The sequence below is a fragment of the Mesoplodon mirus genome, assembly GCF_964341445.2.
Source record: "Mesoplodon mirus genome assembly, chromosome: 17".
In the NCBI taxonomy this organism is placed as follows: Eukaryota; Metazoa; Chordata; class Mammalia; order Artiodactyla; family Ziphiidae; genus Mesoplodon; species Mesoplodon mirus.
The window spans coordinates 51,603,200-51,624,515 of NC_138993.1; positions in this window are offsets into that span (position 1 = coordinate 51,603,200).

Below are 21,316 nucleotides of genomic sequence, written 5' to 3' on the forward strand. Positions count from 1 at the left end.
AAAGAAAAGCCCAGGACCAGATGGCTTCATGGGTGAATTCTCCCATCCTTTAAAAAATTAATACCAATCCTTCTCAAACTCTTCCAAGATATAAAAAAGGAGGAAATACTTCCAAACTCATTTTATGAGGCCAGCATTGCTCTGATACTAAAATCAGACAAGGACACTACAAGAAAAGAAAATTATATGTCAACATTCCTGATGAACATAGATGCAAAAATTCTTAATAAAATATTAGTAAATTGAGGGCTTCCCTGGTGGTGCAGTGGTTGAGAGTCCACCTGCCGATGCAGGGGACACGGGTTCGTGCCCTGGTCCGGGAAGATCCCACATGCTGCGGAGCGGCTGGGCCCGTGAGCCATGGCCGCTGAGCCTGCACGTCTGGAGCCTGTGCTCCGCAACGGGAGAGGCCACGACAGTGAGAGGCCCACGTACCGCAAAAAATAAAAAAAAAATAAAAAAAATTAGTAAATCGAATTCAATAATACATAAAAAGGATTACACACAATTGTCATGTCAGATTTATTCAGAGATGCAAGGATGGCTCAACACCCACAAAACAATAAATCTGATACCCCACATTAACAAAATGAAGGGAAAAAGTCATATGATTATCTCAATAAATGCAGAAAAAGCATTTGACAAAATTCAACATCCATTCATGAAAAAAACCAAACTGGGTATTGAGGAACATACATCAACATAATAAAGGCCATATATGACAAGCCCACAACTTACATATTCAATGGTGAAAAGCTGATAGCTTGTCCTTTAAGATAAGGAACAAGACAGAGATGCCCACTCTTACCACTTTTATTCAACATGGTACTGGAAGTCCTAGCCAGAGCAATGAGTCAAGAAAAAGAAATAAAAGACATCCAAATTGGAAAAGAAGAGATAAAACTGACAGTATTTGCAGATGACATGATATTATAGATAGAAAACCCTTGCAGCTCCATCTAAAACTGTCAGAATAAATGAATTTGTTGCAAAATCAATACACAATAATCTGTTGCATTTCTATACACAAATTATGAACTATTAGAAAAATTAAGAAAAAATTTCACTTATAATTGCATCAAAATGAATAAAATACCTAGGGATAAATTTCATCAAGGAGGCAAAGGATTTGTACTCTGAAAACTATGACACTAATAAAAGAAATTGAAGAAGATGCAAATAAATGGAAAGACATTTTCTGCTCATGGACTGGAAGAATTAATATTGTTAAAAAGTTTATACTACTCAAAGTGATCTATAGATTCAATGTAATCCCAGTTGAAATTCAAATGGTGTTTTCCACAGAAGTAGGAAAAACCATCTTAAAATTTGTATGAAACCACAAAATATCCCAAATGACAAAAGCAATATTGAGAAAGAAGAACAAAGCTGGAGACAACGTTCTTCCTCATTTCAAAATATATTACAAAGCAAAGGTAATGGTATTAGCATAAAAACAGAGATGTAGATCCATGGAAGAGTATGGAGAGCCCAGAAATAGATTCATGCCTATATGGTGAATTACTTCATGACAAAAGGGCCAAAAATATGCAGTGGAGAAAGGATAGTTTCTTTAATACATGGTGTTGGAGAAATTGGACAGCCATAGGCAAAAGAATGAACCTGGGCCCCTATCTTATACCATATACAAAAATCAACTCTAAATATATTAAACACTTGAAAGTAAGACAAGAAATTATAAATCATCTAGAAGAAAACTTGGGGGGAAGTTCCTTGACATTGGTCTTGGCAATGACTTCTTAGATTTGACACCAAAAGCAAAGACCACAAAAGCAAAACTAAATAAATGGGACTACATCAAACTAAAAAGCTTCTGCACAGCAACAAAAACCATCAACAAAACAAAGGATAACCTAAGAAATGGGAGAAGATACTTGCAAATCATATCTCTGATAAGGGATTAATATCCAAAATATCTGAAAAACTCATACAACTCAACAGCAAAAAAAAAAAATCTGATTTAAAAATGGGCAGAAGATTTGAATAGATGTTTTTCCATGGAAGTCATAGAGATGGCTAATAGGTGCATGAAAACATGCTCACTATTATTAATCTTCAGGAAAATACAAATCAAAGCCACAGTGAGATATCACCTCACACCTGTTAGAATGGCTATTATCAAAAAAACAAAAGATAACAAATATTGGAAAGCATGTGGCGAAAAGGGAACCCCTGCACACTCTTGGAAGGGATGTAAATTGGTGCAGCCACTATGGGAAACAGTATGGAGTTTCCTCAAAAAAATTAAAAATAGAATTACCATTTGCTCCAGCAATCCCACTTCTGGGTACATATTCAAAGGAATTGAAATCAGGATCTCAAAGAGATATTGCACACTTAGGTTTATTGCAGCATTATTTCTAATAGCCAAGGTATGGAAACAATCTAAAAGTCCATCGGATGAATGGATAAAAAAATGTGGTATATTCTTACAGTAGAATATCATTCAGCCTTTAAAAAGAAGGAAATCCTGTCATTTGTGGCAACATAAATGCACGTGGAGGTCATTATGCTAAGTGAATTAAGTCAGACACAGAAGGACAAATGTTGTATGATCCCACTTTAATGGGCAATATAAAATGGTCAGACGCATAGAACCAGAGAGTAGAATGGTGTTTGCCAGTGGCTGATAGGAGGAGAAAATGGAAGGATGCTAGTCAAAGGCTACAAAATTTCAGTTATGAAAGATGGGTAAATTCTAGTGTTCTGCTGTACAACATAGAACCTACAGTTAACAATGTTATATTGTATACGTGAAAATTTGCTAAGAGAGTAGATCTTATAAGTGCTCTTGTCCCAGAATTAAAAAAAATAACAAATATATGAATACATAAAAGGGGTCATAGGAAACTTTTGGAGGTGATGGATAAGTTTATGGCTTTGATTGTGGTGATGGTTTCACAATGAATACTCGTCTCCAAACTCACCAAACTGTATACATTAACTATGTACAGCTTTTTGTATGTCAGTCATATCTCAATAAAGTGACTTTAAAAAGAAAAGCAGAGCATCTCTATTCTTCCAGAGGCCAGCCCAGTTCCATTCCTCCTGTTCCCCTATCACTTCACTGCTCTCCTGTCGGCCCCTGTGGGACTAAGGAGTCTCTACAACACAGTTTGAGCAATTCTCTCTGAAATGTTTCTGAGGTCTCTCTAATCAGAACCTTATATGATTTGACTATAGGATGAGCACAGAACCTTAGCAGGAAGAAGACCACAGAATTCACACCCACCTCATAAAGGCAATCTGACCTGTTGATTTTTTCCTCTACTGTTGAGCTAGTACTGATTGAAACTATTATACCTATTGACTCATGAAAGTAAAGAAGTTTTATCAAGGGGCTATTAAAATATATGGAGTCATTTTGTTCAGTTCTTAGGCTTTATTCAAATTTGAATACATGGCTGCTTTGAATGTTAAGTCTTCAGACCATTCTGCTAAATTGGTGATCTCTCTTTACAAATATTCTAAGACAAAAGTGTGCCCACTTTTCACATAATGAGGTTTTTGAGGCCAGATACAAATGATGCTATTCTTACAGGAGGGTGAAATAACCTGCTCACATCCCTGCTTTGTGTCTGCCCTAGCACTTGCCCTCTTCTTGAATGTGTGCCTCGAAGTAAATATGCAAAGTACAAATAGGAATTCCGTTCCTAAAGAGATTTCTTTATGCTTGTTTTATACTGGTTTCTTACTTCACTTGCAAGTTCAAGTCATAAAATGAATAGATGTAGCTTTTATTAAACTTTGAAGATCTGGTGTGTTTCTATGTGAATATCATTTCATCTGTAGCATTTGAATTGGAAAAATTCTTTGTGTGATTTCAACAACCTTTTGTCCACATAGTTAAATGCACTGACAGAGCCTTTTGACAGAGCCACAGAAAATTCTCTGCTGAATACTTAATCAGTTCCTAAGTTGGCTTGCTTCCACTTTTCCTTTCTTCAAAACTATGTCTCTAGACTGCTAGAGTTTTTTGCATTTGTGACTCTGAGAGCTTAAGACTAAATAAGTCTATACCATATTTTCATCATCACACACATTCTCTATTTTATACACACACATATGTTGGGATATGTTAAAATGTATGCCTATATTTTTGAAAAACATGTGTATGTTTTTACTAGTACATTCCTTTAGATTTGATAATTCTTAATTACTTCGCATAATAATATTATTATGATATCTTTGAATATTAACACAGGAATCTAAATCAGATTGAATCCTATTTCTAGGAATCAAATAAAATAATTAGTGGGCAATGAAGAATTTATTGAAAATTGCTGGCAGACATACTGAATAAAGAATGAGGGAGGAAAGCCAATGACATTCAAAATTCTCTATCTCTCTTTCTAGTGCTTCACAGCAGAAACTCCTTCTGGCAGATTCTGTGGCCAAAAAAGGTAATAATCTTTCGCTGTGAGTCCTCATCCATTAGATGTCTGGAGTGAGTGGAGTAAAACTCAACTGGTTGATTCCTACTTTTCCATCTACTGAGGTAATCAAATCAACCACATGTTTTATCATTGTGATCTCTATATAAATAGACTGCCCTTGAGGATTGTGGGTCTTTTGAAGATGGATCAAATCTTCTAAAGTTCCTGTCTTACAGACATGGGAAATGCTAGGGCCATTATAATACGCGAAAATATTTTTTTGGATCTTAATTTTAATGTGGAAAGAGAAAGTCACTTTTGTTTAAACAGGGATTGAATTTTGGAGAAACATTGCTTTGACAGACACAACATGCATTACAACATTATGACGTACTCAGCCAGATGTCTGCAAGACAGAAAATCACATGACTAAACAAGCCACGTAAATGTTCTCTAAGAAGGAAAAAAAAATAGAAAAGAAAAAACAAATGTGTGTCAGACATTTCCTTTTTTTGGAGCATATTATCCCAAATCATATGGCTGCCTTATGTGTGTAATTTGTCAATTACAGCTTTTCCCCTCATGTATATTAAACTCGGGGATCATTCAAATTGTGGTCTTGTATTAAAATCTTGCTGTATGTATCTGTTTTTATCTATTTAATTATATGGTTACATGTGAATGCAGCATGCAAGGCTCCCCAGGTATCTGTTAGGGCAGTTGTTGGGATGTAGTGAGAAATAATCCTTTGTCACTCACGGCGACTGTATATGGATTCCATTTACTCTCTTGGGATCCTGGCCCCTATCATTGAAAAGTATATGCGTTTGACAATCCTGAGCAATCCTGGAATCACTGAATTAATTTATCTTTTTCTTCTGTGTTGGCAATCCCACCGTCAGTGTGTCAATAAGTATTCACTAAGTGACCACAGTGCAGATCATAGTTTCTCAGCCACACAGGAAGGGTGACATTCCTCCGGGGATGTCCTTACCTGAAGATAAGGGATCAGAGCCCTTTTCAGAAAAGGGAAGGGCAATCCCAGTTGGGAAAAATGGTCACGGATTTACTGTCACTTCACTCTATTTTTAACAACACAATCACTTCTCTGGTGACTGCTGCCCCACACAGCCTCTGGCATATGGTAGATACCCAATGCATAATTGCTGAGTGAAAGAATGAATTCAATCTCAAGGGCATCTGTTTCATTTTCTCTGCAGCTACACCTTCGGCATGGCAACACCCCAGTCAGTGCATTATTTTAATATTTTTTTTCTTATGCTAGTTTCCATAAGGCACTGGTCTATAAATTTTTAGTCCTACATAACTATTAATCAAGAAGTTGTGTGTGTGTATTCCCAAAATAAGTATTTTATAAATAAAATATTATGTTATATTATAAAACATTTAAAAAGTAGAATGAGATTAAGTTAATAGGAGTTCCAGTGTTTTAACTTCTGCATTATAGTAGGTTGTCTTCCTTGTCTCCATCCTGGATACTTGGCTAAAGAGGCAAAAGAAGAAAAAAAATGCAGTTTCTGCTTTGTGGAGCTTATATCTATCTATCTATCTATCTATCTATCATCTATCTAATCTATATCTATCTATATATCTATAGATATATAGATATAATCTTCTCTGGTAGACCAGATGAACACAATGAAGGGCAATGATAGAGAGGGTTTTTTTTTATGGCAGGGTGTACTAGAACAGAGTCCCTGTACAGAATTTTCCTGAAAACACAGATTTTAAAGCATGTTTCACAGTTTATGACCTTTAATTTGTAATAAGATATTTCTGATGTTGCAGTGGGTTCAAGCACACTTTGAACTTTTCAATAGATATGCTCTATTCTGTTGGCATGACCCACATTAAATATTAAAAACAATTTCTTTTTCATGTTAAGGTTTCCTTTATTCTTTTCCTGCAAAATCTGACCTCTTACAATTGACCTACTAATTGCCTGACCCGGTAAATTTTACTTTTTGATGGGACATTTTTGGCTTGAATTTTGATTCTGAAGAAGAGAGAGCATATGGAGCAGATGTTCTATAAATACATTGTAAAGTTTCATTTACTTCAGGCATGCAGGATGATGTAGTGATGTATTTACAGAGCACAAACATAAGCACAGTGATTCTATAAATAATCCAATCACCTCAGTTTTCTTTGGGCCACCAATCTAGGTACTGATGTCATGGGAAACATCTTTTTACTTTGATGTCTATATCTCTCTTCAGGGCTTTTTGTTTCTCATTATCTAATTGTTCAATCCTCTTTTTTTATTCCCACTTCTTGTCTTTTATTATGTTAGGTCATATATATCTCTTTTCAGAATAATATGGCCCCCAAATGGAGGAAACGTTCAATCATTTAGAGTAAAACTAATAACTATCCACAAAGCAGATTTATATAGTCATTTGTAGAGCAATCAACCTTAAAAAATGGTTTCAAAATAAATCCCTTCCAAGTCTCTATCTGCTGAGTCAGATATATCTTCAGGGAGATAATGATGTAATATTTATCTGCTCATTTGTACTATAAGTTGACTATTTAAAATATGTCAACAGAATTGTGGTCTTCATAGAGTCTGGGGGAAAAAAGGACTCAAAAGGTAGGATTGGTAAATATGTTTCTTGGACTTACCATGGGTATTCAGAATAGTATAAGAGGTGTCAGAGTGAATGAATATATTGACAACAGGCTTTACAAATCATCTCTTATGAATTTGGCTAATGTGAGTTAGGTCACCAGGGCAAAGTTAACTTTGGACCCACCATACAGAGGGCCAGAACCTGTATCATGATGAATCTATGAAGACCTTAAACAATATGAAGCTCTGCCTGAGGTCCCAGCTGGCCTCTTTGACATTGTTCTCTAACTTTGGTAGTAATCCCAATTCTCCATCTGCATTGACTTCTATAGTAAGCATATTGTGCAAGTAATTTGTTTTATAGATCAGTTTCTCTCTGAATAATTATAACATACCTACCATGTATTAGTTACAGTAATGCTAACTACTATAAGACATAAATCCCCAGATTTTAGTCATGTAATAAGACAAACTGCATTTTTTGTGTAGTTTATAACACTGTATCATATAACACTCCAGTGAAGATGTTCCTGGCGGGGAGGTGAAGTGCTTTGCCCCATTCAGTTAAAAATGGTCCAAGTGGGGCTTCCCTGGTGGTGCAGTGGTTGAGAGTCCGCCTGCCGATGCAGGGGACACGGGTTGGTGCCCCGGTTTGGGAAGATCCCACATGCCGTGGAGTGGCTGGGCGCGTGAGCCATGGCCTCTGAGCCTGCGCGTCCGGAGCCTGTGCTCCGCAACGGGAGAGGCCACAACAGTGAGAGGCCTGCGTACCACAAAAAAAAAAAAAAAAAAAAAAAAAAAAAATGGTCCAAGTGGATGGGGGATCTGCCATCTTCAACATGTGGCTTCCCATCACAGCATGGAAGTGACATACATCACAGCTGCTCCCATTCCATGGGGGCAAGTCAATCACATGCCCATATGTAGATGAAAGGGTGAGAGGATTAGGAAATGTAGTCTCTGCTGGGGTGGCCACTTCCCAGCAACAACTCTCCATTAAGGAAGGAGAGCATGAAACCTTGAAGAACAGCTAGCCCTCTCTGCTACAGTCCATAGCAAGATGGAATGTTCCCAAGGACAAGAGAAATGTTACTGTAATCATTAAAAATCCTTTGCTTTGCCAAGAAAACCTATTTTATGCTAAGAACAAGGCATGCATCTTATAGTAACAGTGAAAGTTTAAGTTATGAAACACAATGTTTAGATTGCTTTCAATATACAAAGAGATGGCCAGATCTGACAGTTAACTGCCTAATTTCATTGGTGTAGACAACTGCCTTATATAGACCTAACATGGATTTTTAATCTGAATTATCTAACTTGGTATACCACAATCTAAAATATATAAACAAACTCTTCCCTTGTTTTACATTACATAAATATTTATAATACAAATATAATATGAATATGTTTTTTCTTCTTCCCCAAAGTATTTCTAATTGATTGGAAGAAAAAGTGTTTGAATTTCTCTGGATTATAATAGAGCAGAAAAATAACCTCGACCATTTATTTTACAGTTTTAGGATCTATTTATAGAAATATTCAATGGTGTAGAAAGAAATTCCATGTGATGTATTAAGTTAAAGAAAATATCACCCAAAGATAAATATATATATTCCTTAGCACATGGTACGTTAAGAACATGGAAATATTTAATGGGCAAAAGATGGACTGAAGTAAATATTGAAGCTGCTTTTCCATAAAAGGACCTGAATTCTGTTTTAATATGTAATCCAAAGTGTGCCCAGGCTTCTTGTTAATGCAATTTTTCCTTGAAGGTGCTTTGACTCATAATTCTGTATTCAATGAAACAAAAAACAAACACAGAACCAAATGAAATATTTAAAAATCAACTTTTGAGTGCAGTTGCCTTTGTCTATTTTGTTTAGTTATTATTATTATTTTAGAATTTTTGTTCTAATAAACTGAATTTCTGTCAGCCTTATATATAGATTGGATGGCTAAAGCTTTGAGCAGTAACGTGATCATTTTGGTTAGCGAGAAGAGTCTTTCCAAAGAATAGACCAATGTCACATCTAATTAAACAAGCGGGGTAAGTGTCAGGGTTTAAGGGCTGAGGATGGATTATGCATGAGTGTGAGAGAATATCCTATAATAGATCTAGCTGGGTGCTTTATTAATTTACAATTAACAAGGGGACATGGGTCTGACCTAGGACAGTGAACCTGAGTATGTAAAGGTGATCAGTGAAGATTCTGGGGCTGCCACCTTCCTCTCTAAAGCTACTGTATTGAACAGCTAGAGTTAGGATGGTGATACAATGATGAGAATGGTTACTGATTATTAAGTACATCCTCTGTTCTATGCACAGTGTTGGAGGATTAAAATATACTTTATTAAATTTCAGAACGACCTTGCAACCTTCTTATTCCCATTTTGTAGATATGGACCCTGAAGTTGAAGGTGGTTGGGTGTTCGAGGCCACATAATTATTTGCAGAAGAGGCAGGATTCAACCCACTTGTGTCTGACCCCAAAGCCCTTGCCCTTTTCCTTAGGCTAATCCTTTTCTCTCAGTGTGGTACCCACAATAAACTTTTTGGAGCCTTAGACAAGTTTATCATCACACTTTTGCAGAAGTCAGTCTCCCCCTTGCTCTGACATTAGTGACTGCCCCAGGCACTAGCATTTCACTGCACACTGCAGCAATTATTTATGACTTGGAGATTTGCAGCCTGGGGCTGGTTTACCGGAACAAAAACAAAAGGAACTCTTTTCTCAGTTGCTCCAGGATTCTTTGACTCTTTGATCCAAAGGAACGCTGTCTTCTATAGGCAACGTGGAGGAAGAGTACACAGAGAAGAAAGCCCTGTTCCAGGCCAGTGGCCTTGCTTGTTTTGTGTGAGTCTAACTTTCATACTAAATCTCATCAACTTCAGCAATTTCTTTATGGTTACTTATAACTCCCTGTGACTGTCGTGGTGGGGTAAGAGTGAGTGGGGAGAACTAAGGGGTGAATGGGATGGATGCCAGGCATTGGCAGGTGAAATGTGCACCATCGTCCAAGTGAATTTATATTAAATCTTTGTCCCTAGAATGTTGAGAGAAATTAATACCTGTCATGGACATACCCCTGCAATGCTGCCTTCGTCTCCCTTATTGCTTTTCCACCTCTGAACCTTTCTTTAAGACTCAGCTAATGCTTCAACTATTCCAGGAATCTTTTCTGATCTTTTTATTTTCTTTTATTTATTTTTTCTTTTCGCTGTACTGCTTGGCTTGTGCGGTCTTAGTTCTCCCACCAGGGATTGAACCACACTCTTGGCAGTGACGGTGCAGAGTCCCAACCACTGGACCACCAGGGAATTCCCTTTTCTGATCTTTTTATACCAGGCCCAAGGGGGTCCAAACTATGCTCCCGGGACACCCTGGTATTGCATTTACCAAATAAGTATTGCCATCAATATTTGTACCTAATAATAATTTAAAACAAAGCACAGGTATGATGTTTTATCCATCTTTATACTACCAGTACAGTACAAAAAAATTCTGAAAATTCTCAATGTTTGAGAAGACCTGAATTAAGTTTCATGTATTTGTATAATATATTTGACAAACACGTACTTTGTGGAGATACAAAAAAGAGGAAAATCACACACTGTCTGCCTTGCTTTTCTGCTCTGAAGGCCCATCAGTTAATGAAGGGATGGTGACATAAATAAAGTGAGAACCACAAAGCTGATTCTTAGCCAAGGAAAAACCAAATCATTACATAATAACAATCTTGTAGGAACCATCCTAGGAAGTTATTCTTCTCTTTCAGTTTGTACATACTAGATTAATAGTTTGCATTGGGATTTGACACTTGAAGCCATTCAGACTTGTCTGTAGAAATGGTTTCTTTCCTTCAATTAAGCACAAACTTGTATAACTATCCCAATTGAGGACACCTGAGAAAGGGGATATCCAATAAAATATCACCTTAATAAATAATCAGAGGACAAAAATGAACTAATCAGTTGTTAATGACATCTGGGCACTAGTTTACATATGGAAGAACTATAGTATGCAAATATACTTAGATACAGAGATGTGCCCTCTTAATGAAGTTCAGTTATTATCAATTTCTTCCCCTTCACCCTTTAATTTTTGTTGTATTTATATTAGAGTGTTTGAACTACAAGCTCTGGGATTAAGCTTCCTAAGTACTCGTCTCCTTTGGAATACTTACTACTGTCTAAATAATTTAGTAAACTGAAACTCAGTTTGCTCATCTGTAAACTAGAAATAATACTACTACTACCCATTGTTGTGAAGACTGAAAAAATAATATCTACTTTAAGGATTTGTCATTTTGTTATGAATTTTCACCCGTGGACTTGAATTTTAATACAGAGCTTAAAAGAGCATAGCGGTATGTCTCCATTTTTTACATATGTTGTTGTTTTTATTTTATTGAAGACTATCAAAAAGGTTGATATCTGAAATTTTCCTGTTTAAAGAGTTTTCCATTTGCTACTAACATATTTTGCCTGCCCAGGGCCCCTATTATTTTTGTGGACCTTGCTTTGTCAAGTATGTATTTCAAGTTGTGTTTGTCAATCACGAAACCAGACTATTGGCCATAGAGATTTGTCCAGGGGTGAAACAGATGACATGAAGTAGACCAGTGTTTTTCCTTAGAATCTTATAACTGAGCCAGTGCTTCCCTGCAGGCAAAGCTGTGAGATCTGAGACCCCAGAACACTGTTTTCCCTGCTGTGTAGAAAGAGCCAATCTGAGTAAATGAAGGTGACCTCAGAACCACAGAGATGGTGGGGCAGGGCATTCTGACACCCTTAGGTCTCTGGTTCCAGCCACTGCTTTGACCCAGCTGTGCCCTGCCCTTCATCTGGTTACTCGACACTTCCATGAAATTCTCCTGGTAGCATGTTTAATTTCAACCTGGGCTTCTATCATTTGTGACTAGTGTCCACTAACACAGAAGCAAATTGGTATGGATACTGATTGTTACACAAGACTAGTTAGAGTCTGCTCTCCTGTTCTTAATATTATTATAACATTATAAACATGGCTACATTTTTAACACTCTTCATACATTAATTTAACAGCTGTGTAATATTCCATCATACAGCTATATCAAACTTTATTTAATCTTTCCCATATGAGGGAAGTTTAGATAATTTCCTTATATAATGATCCTAAAATTGAAGGATATAAAGCTCTTGATACATGTTGCCAAATTATTTTCAAAACAAGTTGTTGCCCTTGGAATCTCATTGGCACAGTACAGAAATGCTATTTCATTGCACTATCGCTAGCATTGAGTACTAACACTTCAAAATATTTTGATTATTTGTGTTGGTAGAGTTCAAAATTTTCCCACATGTTTATACTTATCCACTTTTCTGTTTAGTTCTCAGTACATTTCCTATTGACGTATATTGATGCCTTCTTAAAAATAAAGTTATTAACCTTTTGTAACATTCACATTGATTTTTTCCTACAATTTATTGTTTGCTTTAGCATTTGTCACTTTTTTATATAAAAAGCTTTACATTCTGATGCTATCAAATGTATCTCTATTTTCCTCTACCTTTTTCATCACTGTTAAGCTTAGAATATCTTCCTATGCTAGAGATCAGATAAATATTCACCTATTTTTTTCCTCTCTTAAAATAAATATGTTAAAAACGTTCACCAATTCATCAATCTGGAATTCGTTTTCTCCAAAATAACTTGTTAGCTGAAGACAGTTTATTGAATAATTCATTTTTTCACTCAATGATCTATAATAAGATATAATCACACAGTATATTAAATATTCTATATATGATAAAGTTGTTGTTTATAGATCTATATCAATCATCCTTCTTTTCAAGTTCTATAAAATTTAATTGTTATAGTTTCATATGTTTTGGTAAGAACAAACAATAATACTCATAGCTAATATACACTGAGTGCTTGCTAATTGTGCAGCAGATGTAACAGTAAATATTTTTCCTCTATTATAATTTTTAAGGCTCTCAAAAACTTCTGAGTTTCTGGGAAGGTCCTCTTCATTGCTCTTGTTTTTTGCTTTTTGGTTTTTTTAAATTATCTTAGCTATTCCTTCTTTTCAGATGAATTCCAGAATAATCTTGTGAAGTAATACAATATTTCTTTGAAATTGTCAATTGATATTTTTACAAATACTGTCAAGATTCCCTTCTGGATGAGTGCAACAGCGTTGGCTGGGGCTGGGATGCTGGGGGCAGGGGCTTGATGGGGGCATATGAGAAGCTCTTCACAACTAGAGCTCAAGGGAAGAAGGACACTTGGGTACCAAGAAATAACAAAGAGCAGTGCTGTCCATTAGGAATATAATACAAAATATATAATATATAAGTACTTATGTAAATTTGAATTTTCAGTGGCCATATTCAAAATGTGAAAAGAAACAGGTAAAATTAATTTTAAGAATATGTTTTACTTAACCCAAGCTACCCCATCACCATTTCAACAAGTTACCAACATATAAGCTATGAATGAGACATTTTACATTCTTTTTTCATACTAAATATTTGAAACTGTGTGAATATTTTATACTCACAGCCCATTAGTCTGGACCAGCCACATTACAAGTGCTCAGTAGGACCTGTGGATGGTGGCTACAGTCTTGGACAGCACATATCTAGAGAAAACCTCCAGTCTTAGGAGGATAACAGGGAGGGGAAAGATAGACTATAAACAAATCTTCAAGGTGAAGTTGACTGTTCCACAGGACACAAAGGGGGCGAACTTAGACTCCCCAAAGAAGGAAAACCTAAACATAGACCCTTTTAAAAAGATTCTACATCTTGAGCTGGGAGTGAGTGGTGGTACATGTAGGGTGCCCATCCTGATTGGACAACGATATTGCGTCTTCTTATCTATTCTATAATTTTGGCGTGAACAAATAATAGATAATGTGCAAGTAGAGAAAAATTTGACAATTTTTTTTACACACACACACACTGTATTTTATTTTTGCAAGAGATAAGTAAACTGACACCAAGCATAGTAAATGGATGACCACAACAAAAGCAACAATGATTGCAATTACCAAGCACGAAACACACTCATACTATGTCATAATATTGACATTCAGTCCAGGAATCCTCCACTGTAACAGCTCCTTTACTTTGCAGTGAAAATTGATTTGTATATTTTTTGCCTCTGAGTCCTTGTGGGATTTTTTTTTTATTCAAACAGAAAGTCTCAAAAATTATAATCATCCTCATCAGTTCACTCAGTCCCATGTAATTAATTTTTTTCATCTTGATCTTTTGTTAGCACTTTTATGAATTCATCAGTTTTCCGTTAGAGTTCTGAAAATGCTTATTCCTTCAGTTCAGCAGTATAGTCAGTTACCAGAAACCTGTACTTGTCAGAGTCTTTTCCATGAATTCCTTGAAGATGAAACCCTTTTATAGGAATATTTTTGCGAAAGCATCAGAGTACACCCAGAACTGTCTGTAAATGACAAAAGACTTAAAAATGACCATGGTTAAACATTTGATGAAAGTTCATAATAATGCAGTTGACAAGGAAATTTAGTTATTTCTGAGATATACATTTTAAAGTAATAACTAGAATTATGACTTACAACCAGAACATATAAGATTTTTAGAAATTTCATGTAATGTCTGAAACATTTATATTAATGTATTTCCATACAAATAACCCAAAGAAAGTTTAGTATTAGTTGTTTTCTTTGTTTGTTTGTTTGTTTGTTTGTACTGCAGGTTCTTATTAGTCATCAATTTTACACAGATTGACATATTTTTAAAATGAGTTTTTAGTTTTGTATATACTTAGGTATTTTTGGAAGTATCATGGGAATGAGAAATAAGAAGTTTGAAAAGCTTGCTCTGAAAATGTGAAGGTATTTGAGAGAAAAACTTACCTTCTTTTCAATTGTGTCAGAAGGGATTGTGAACTGTTTATCAATAACAGAACACCGAGAACTATTTCTCTGTGTATCTGTGGAGGAGCGTAACAGAATAGAGGTTTGTTTACTTAACATGCACCTAGAAGTTCACAAAAAAAGATCCAGAACTAAGGGAATAAGCTTTATGCTTATAAAGTCAAGGCCAATGTTTTCAAGAGACAATGGTGATCAAATAATATGTCATTGAAAATGAAGATTCTTAATGTTGTAGTCTTTATTGCCTCTGGTTAGCAATCTCCCATCTGCTTCTGTTGAAAAGGATGGAAAGAGGCAAAGCAGATGTCTTCAGAAATACTAATGAAGATATCTGAAAAGAGAAAATTGCCAAGACATGAAAAATAGCAGGTTATATCAGCAGCAATAGTGGGGGTAATAGGTTTGAACAGATTGAACCATTTGCAGTCATCGTATAAAAAGCTGGTTCAATCTAATATAACTTTATGTGTTTCTTTAAAGTTTCTGAAGATCCTATAAAAATAACATAAGGGGTTTTGGGGGGACAAATTTATTTATTTATATATTTGTTTATTGATTTATTCATTTATTTAATCTCCAGATTGAACCATATGAAACTGCCATTTTTGAGGTCATGAATGGTCCACCATCAGCAATTTCATACAGTTAAATATATAAGGTATTGGGAAAATTACATTGTCAGGAATATAGGAAAATTTAGAGAATACTCCAAATTCATTAATCTAAACAACTCATATGAAGTAATCAGGCTGGCTATTTTATTAGGAGACAGTATATGTGCAATGTTTTAGAAATGCGACTCTGAAGTTAGGCTGCCTGAGCCCTGGTTCCACTAGTTACTTGCCATAAGCTATTGGGCAAATAATTTAACCCCTATCTTACTCAGTTTCTTTATCCATAAAATGGGGCTATTAATAAATTATCGTATTTACTCTTTCCCCAAACATTGTGAATGTATAGTGTTTGTGCATTATGAATGTTTAATTTGCATTACTTTTATAATTTACAAATTTATATTTATAAATATCAATTTTATAATATATATTTGTATAATTTATAAATGTATATATTAATTAATTGCACAAATATTATACATTCATAATTTTTGGGAGAAGATTAAAAAAGATAATTGATGCAAAGTAATCAACACAGTGCTTGGCACTTAGTAAGTGTTCTGTAAATGTTAGTTTTTTTTGTTTGTTTTTTGTGGTACGTGAGCCTCTCACTGCTGTGGCCTCTCCCGCTGCGGAGCACAGGCTCCGGACGCGCAGGCTCAGCGGCCATAGCTCATGGGCCCAGTTGCTCCACGGCATGTGGGATCCTCCCAGACCGGTGCACAAACCTGCGTCCCCTGCATCGGCAGACGGACCCTCAACCACTGTGCCACCAGGGAAGCCCAATGTTAGTTATTTTTAAACAGTTTCATTGAGGTTTAGTTTACACCATAAAATTCATCCATTGTAAGTGGATTCAGTAGTTTTTCATAAATTTAGAGGGTTGTGCAGCAACCATTATAATGTAGTATTATGACATTTCTCTTTTGTCCATTTGCAGTCAACTTCCCCTTCAATTCCCAGCTCAGATAAACACCGACCTGCTTTTTGTGTCTCTAGATATGAATTTTCCTAAATAAGCTATAAAAATTGAATGGTGTAATATATAGTTGCTTGTGTTCAGCTTATTTTATCTAGCTTAATATTTTTGAAGTTCAACTCTGTTATAGCAGGTAGCAGTAGATTATTCGTTTTTATTCCCTTGTATCATAGACTGCATTTTTATCTATTCATCACTTGATGGTAGTTTCCAGTTTGGGTATATTATGAATAAGGCTGCTACGAACATACAAGTTTTATGTGGACATATGTGTTCATTTCTCTTGAGAATTGCTAGGTTGAATGGTAAGTTTGTGTTTAATTTTTAAAGAAACTGCCAAATAGTTTTCCAAGGTCCTGCACCATTTTATGTTCCCACCAGCAACGCATGAGGGTTACAATTTTTCCACATCCTTACTACCACTTGCTATTGTCTTTTATATTATAGCCATTTTTTGTGAAATTGTGTCTCATTGTGGTTTTAACTTACATTTCTCTAAAGGCTAATTACGTTAACAGTTGTTTGTTTGTTTGTTTTGTTTTTTACGTTAACAGTTTTTTAAAAATGTGTTTATTAGCCTTTGATATATCCTTTTTTTGGGGTGAAATATCCATTCAAAAGTGTCCATTTTTTAATTGGGCTGTTTGTCTTTTAATTATTGAGTTATGTGTTCTTTTTGTATTCTGGACATAAGTCCTTCATACGATATATGATTTGTAAATATTTTTCCCAGTCTGTGGCTCCCCTTTTCATTTCCTTAATAGTGTCTTTTGAAGAGGAAAAATTTTCACTTACAGTTGAATTTATCAGTTTTTAATGGACCTTGTTTTTTGTGTCATATCTAATACATTTTTGTCTAACCCCAAATCACAGAGAGTTTTATTTATTCTTTTAGTGAGATATAATTGATACATAACATATTAGTTTCATGGGTAAAACATAATGATTCAATATTTGTATATATTGCAAAATGATCACCACAATAAGTCTAGATTTTTCTCTTCTAGAAAGTTTCTATTTTTCTAGGAGTTATACAGTTTCATTTCTTACAGTTAGATATATGTTCTATTTTGAGTTAATTTTTGTGTATGGTGTGAGGTAAGGATTTAAATGCTTTCTCCCTTTTCTTGTTTCTACACATGTGTGTCTTATTGTCTCAGCAGCAGTTGTTGAAGACACTATCGTTTCTGTCATTGAATTGTGTTGGCAACTTTATTGACAGTAAATTGATCATAACTATAAGGATCTATTTCTGGACTTTCAATTCTGTTCCATTGGTCTACATGTCTATCCTTATGCCAATACAACACAGCCTATTACTTTAACCTTATAGCAAGATTTGAAATTGGATAATTCCAATTTTCTCCAACTTTTTTTTTCAAAATTGTTTGGACTATTCTGGGTTCTTTTAATTGTCATATGTATTTTAGGATCAGCTTATCAATTTATACAAAAATTACTGCTAAGATTTTGATCAGGATTTCATTGATCTACAGATTAATTTGGTGAAGAATTATAAATTTTAACAATATTAAATCTTTCAGTCCACAAACATAAAATATCTTTTAATTTAGATCTCTTAACATTTCTGTCAGTAATATTTTGTAGTTTTGTGTATAATTCCTACACTTTTTAATTAGATTTATTCCTAAGTATTTTGCTCTTTTTGAATCTCATGCCAATGAAGTTGTTTACCTAATTTTTCTTTTGATTATTTGTTTCTAGTGTATAAAGATACAGTTGATTTGTGTAAGTTGATATTTTAACTTGTGACTTTCTTAATTTTTTTTGTAAGTTCTAGTAGTTTAGGATATATATATCTTACATATATTGTATACATATTTCATATAGATCACACACAGGAAGGTGTCATCCTCAAATAAAGACAGTTCTACTTATTTCTTTTTAATATGTATACCTTTATTTTTTTCTCATTTGACTGTTGTTACTAGAATCCAGTACAATGTTGAATAGACATGAGTTATATTACACATTTTTGTCTTGTTTGCAATTTTAGGCAGAGCATTTATCTTCTACAAGTTAAGTTTGATGATAGCTGTAGGTTTTTTGCAGATGCCTTTTATCAGGTTGAGGAAGATTGTTTCTGCTTCCTTCTCATTTGTTAAGAGTTTCTATCATGAATAGGAATTGGACTTTGTCAAATGCTGCTGGTGTCTGTGGAGAAGAGCACGTAGTTTTGTCCTTTACTATATTAATACAATATATTACATGAAATGACTTTGAGATTTTAAGCCAACATTGCACACCTGGGATAAATCTAACTGGGTCATGTTGTATGGTTCTTTTTCTTTTTCTTTTCTTATTTTTGTTTAAGATTTTTAAATTTTTTATTTATTTATTTTTGGCTGAGCTGGGTCTCTGTTGCTGTGCGCAGGCTTTCTCTAGTTGCAGTGAGCGGGGGCTACTCTTCATTGCGGTGCACAGGCTTCTCATTGCAGTAGCTTCTCCTGTTGCAGAGCACAGGGTCTGGGGGCACAAGCTTCAGTAGTGCTGGCACGCAGGCACAGTAGTTGTGGTGCACGGGCTTTGTTGCTTCACAGCATGTGGGATCTTCCCCTACCAGGGCTCAAACTCGTGTCCCCTGCATTGGCAGGCAGATTCTTAACCACTACTCCACCAGGGAAGCCCCTGTACAGTTCTTTTCATATGTTGCTGCTTATTTCCTTTCTTTGGTATCACAATTGTGCAAAACCCCCTTAAAGTAAGTGGAGTATTTGATAGTTGATTCCTATAGATGATTGATTTCTTGTCTCCAATATATTCTAAATCAATCTTGTTGGCAGATATATGGGTACCAGGAGTGCCTACTCACTGCTGTGACTCCCTGTCTCCCACACAAACCTGAATGTCTTTGTCCTGTGGCTTTGCCTTTTCTTACTCATCTCAGTGAAGATTCTTCCGCATGCTGTGGGAGTAGAAGGGCTTTTTAAGCATTCTTCTCTATAAATGACTTTATATTAGCAGTCTTAACTGAAAATAGTCATTTTGGGGCAGTGCCCTGATGTCTTGTGTAATACATTCAAAATGTCTTAACCACTTAACTGACTTCCACTTACATGATTTTGTGGTTTAGCTGCCACTCTATTACCTCTGTAAACAGGCTGACCATTGCTCATGGTCTGCTAAGCATTCGTGGGGAACAGGCTACTCTCTGGTAAACTCAACACTTCTGTTCCCACCAGTTGAATTGTATACTAGCAAGAGTCAGTTGTGCAAGTTTCTTAAACTGTTTATTCCAGATGTGTTTTTTACTGGAGTTGGATAACTTACTTAAATATTTAAACCAATGAAATGCAAAAAGAAAGATTTTCCATGGAAAGTAGTTTCAGAATATTGAAAAAACACCGCAAAGAAGAGGGATTTAAAAAATTATACCGAATTAAAGTTTGGTGAGATAGTTGCAAAATATTGGGAGAAAAATAAAATTTGTGATTCTGCATTAAGTTTGTTCTTTGCAAGTACTGTTAAGTTCTAGTTTCACTTAGAAGAATTTCAAAAGTAACCCTGAAATTCATAGATAAGTCTTTATGGGAATTGTGCAGAGAATGGGTCCAATCAGCACACCCAAATTCAAGAATTCCAGAGATGTTGGTTCTAGATCAGAAGACTGGAAAATGAATGTATAAGAATATTAAGTTAAATACGATGTGTTTGTGTGTACACATATATTTCCTACATTACATGACTTTTCAGTAAACTATGGTCTATAAATCCTAACTGTGTCATTTAGTCAGAAAAGAGGTCTTGCACTAAACCTCCCAACATCCCCGCGGTTCAGAGGTTGGGGCCATTATTTAATTATTTTATGTCTTGTCTACATAATATGCCTTCAGATTGGAATGAGGCACAATAACAGAGCATGTGGTTTAGAGAAAGCAAACTATGCTATTTTACTTTGCTTCTATAATTTGAATGTAAGGAAAAATATGCAGGATAAGTAGCTAACTTCTAACTTAGATGCAACTGTATCCCTCTCAAGCGGCAAGAGTTTTTGTGGACCATGATGAGCTACTGAAGTTTCTTTGCCAATGTCAGTGGTTTTTGGAAATCGAGGTGGAGAATGAAATAAGAAAATAAAGAGATCTGAAAGCATAACAAATGATGAGAGATAGGGTTAATTTTTAATTAGAAACAAGACTCCAAGAAAGCAAATTGCAAACCAAGTGAAAGAGTCAAGCTCCTCCATGGTAATAAACTCTGAATGAAAAGGAGAGTTGGCCGGAGAATCCATTCTTCTGTCATTGCCCTATTATGTAGAGAAATATTCATCCAGAGCCAAAGTCCTTTTTTGTGTGCGTGGCTTTGATTATTCTTTTTCTGGCAGTAATTTGGCCAAAGGCTTTTTGGTAGGTGTACATACTTGAGAAAAAGACCGTTTTGTTAGATGACTTCTTGCCATTTAATTAAGAATCAAGTTTTTAGTCTCATTGCAAACTGATTAGACTATTGTCTTAATATGATAAAGATAGGAAATAAATGTTTTTTAAAAAGACAACTTTCTGAGGACAAGAACAACCCGCCTTTCCCTCCGTTAAATCTCCATTAATAACGTGTGAAGAAGCAATAACAAAGCACTCAGTGTTCCCTTTAGAGTCTCCTTAAGAGCCCAGTCTGCTGGTAAGAAGCTTTCTGTTGCTAATGTGGGCTGAATTACTGACAAAGGCCAATGTTAATGGCCTGCTTCAAGACTTGAATCCCTGGAAGGGAAGCATTTCCTTGGATGGCTTTGTAATGTGCTTGTCAAATATTTTAGACCATTTAAGAGAAAGAAGCATTGTGATGACAAGACACAACATGGCCAGTT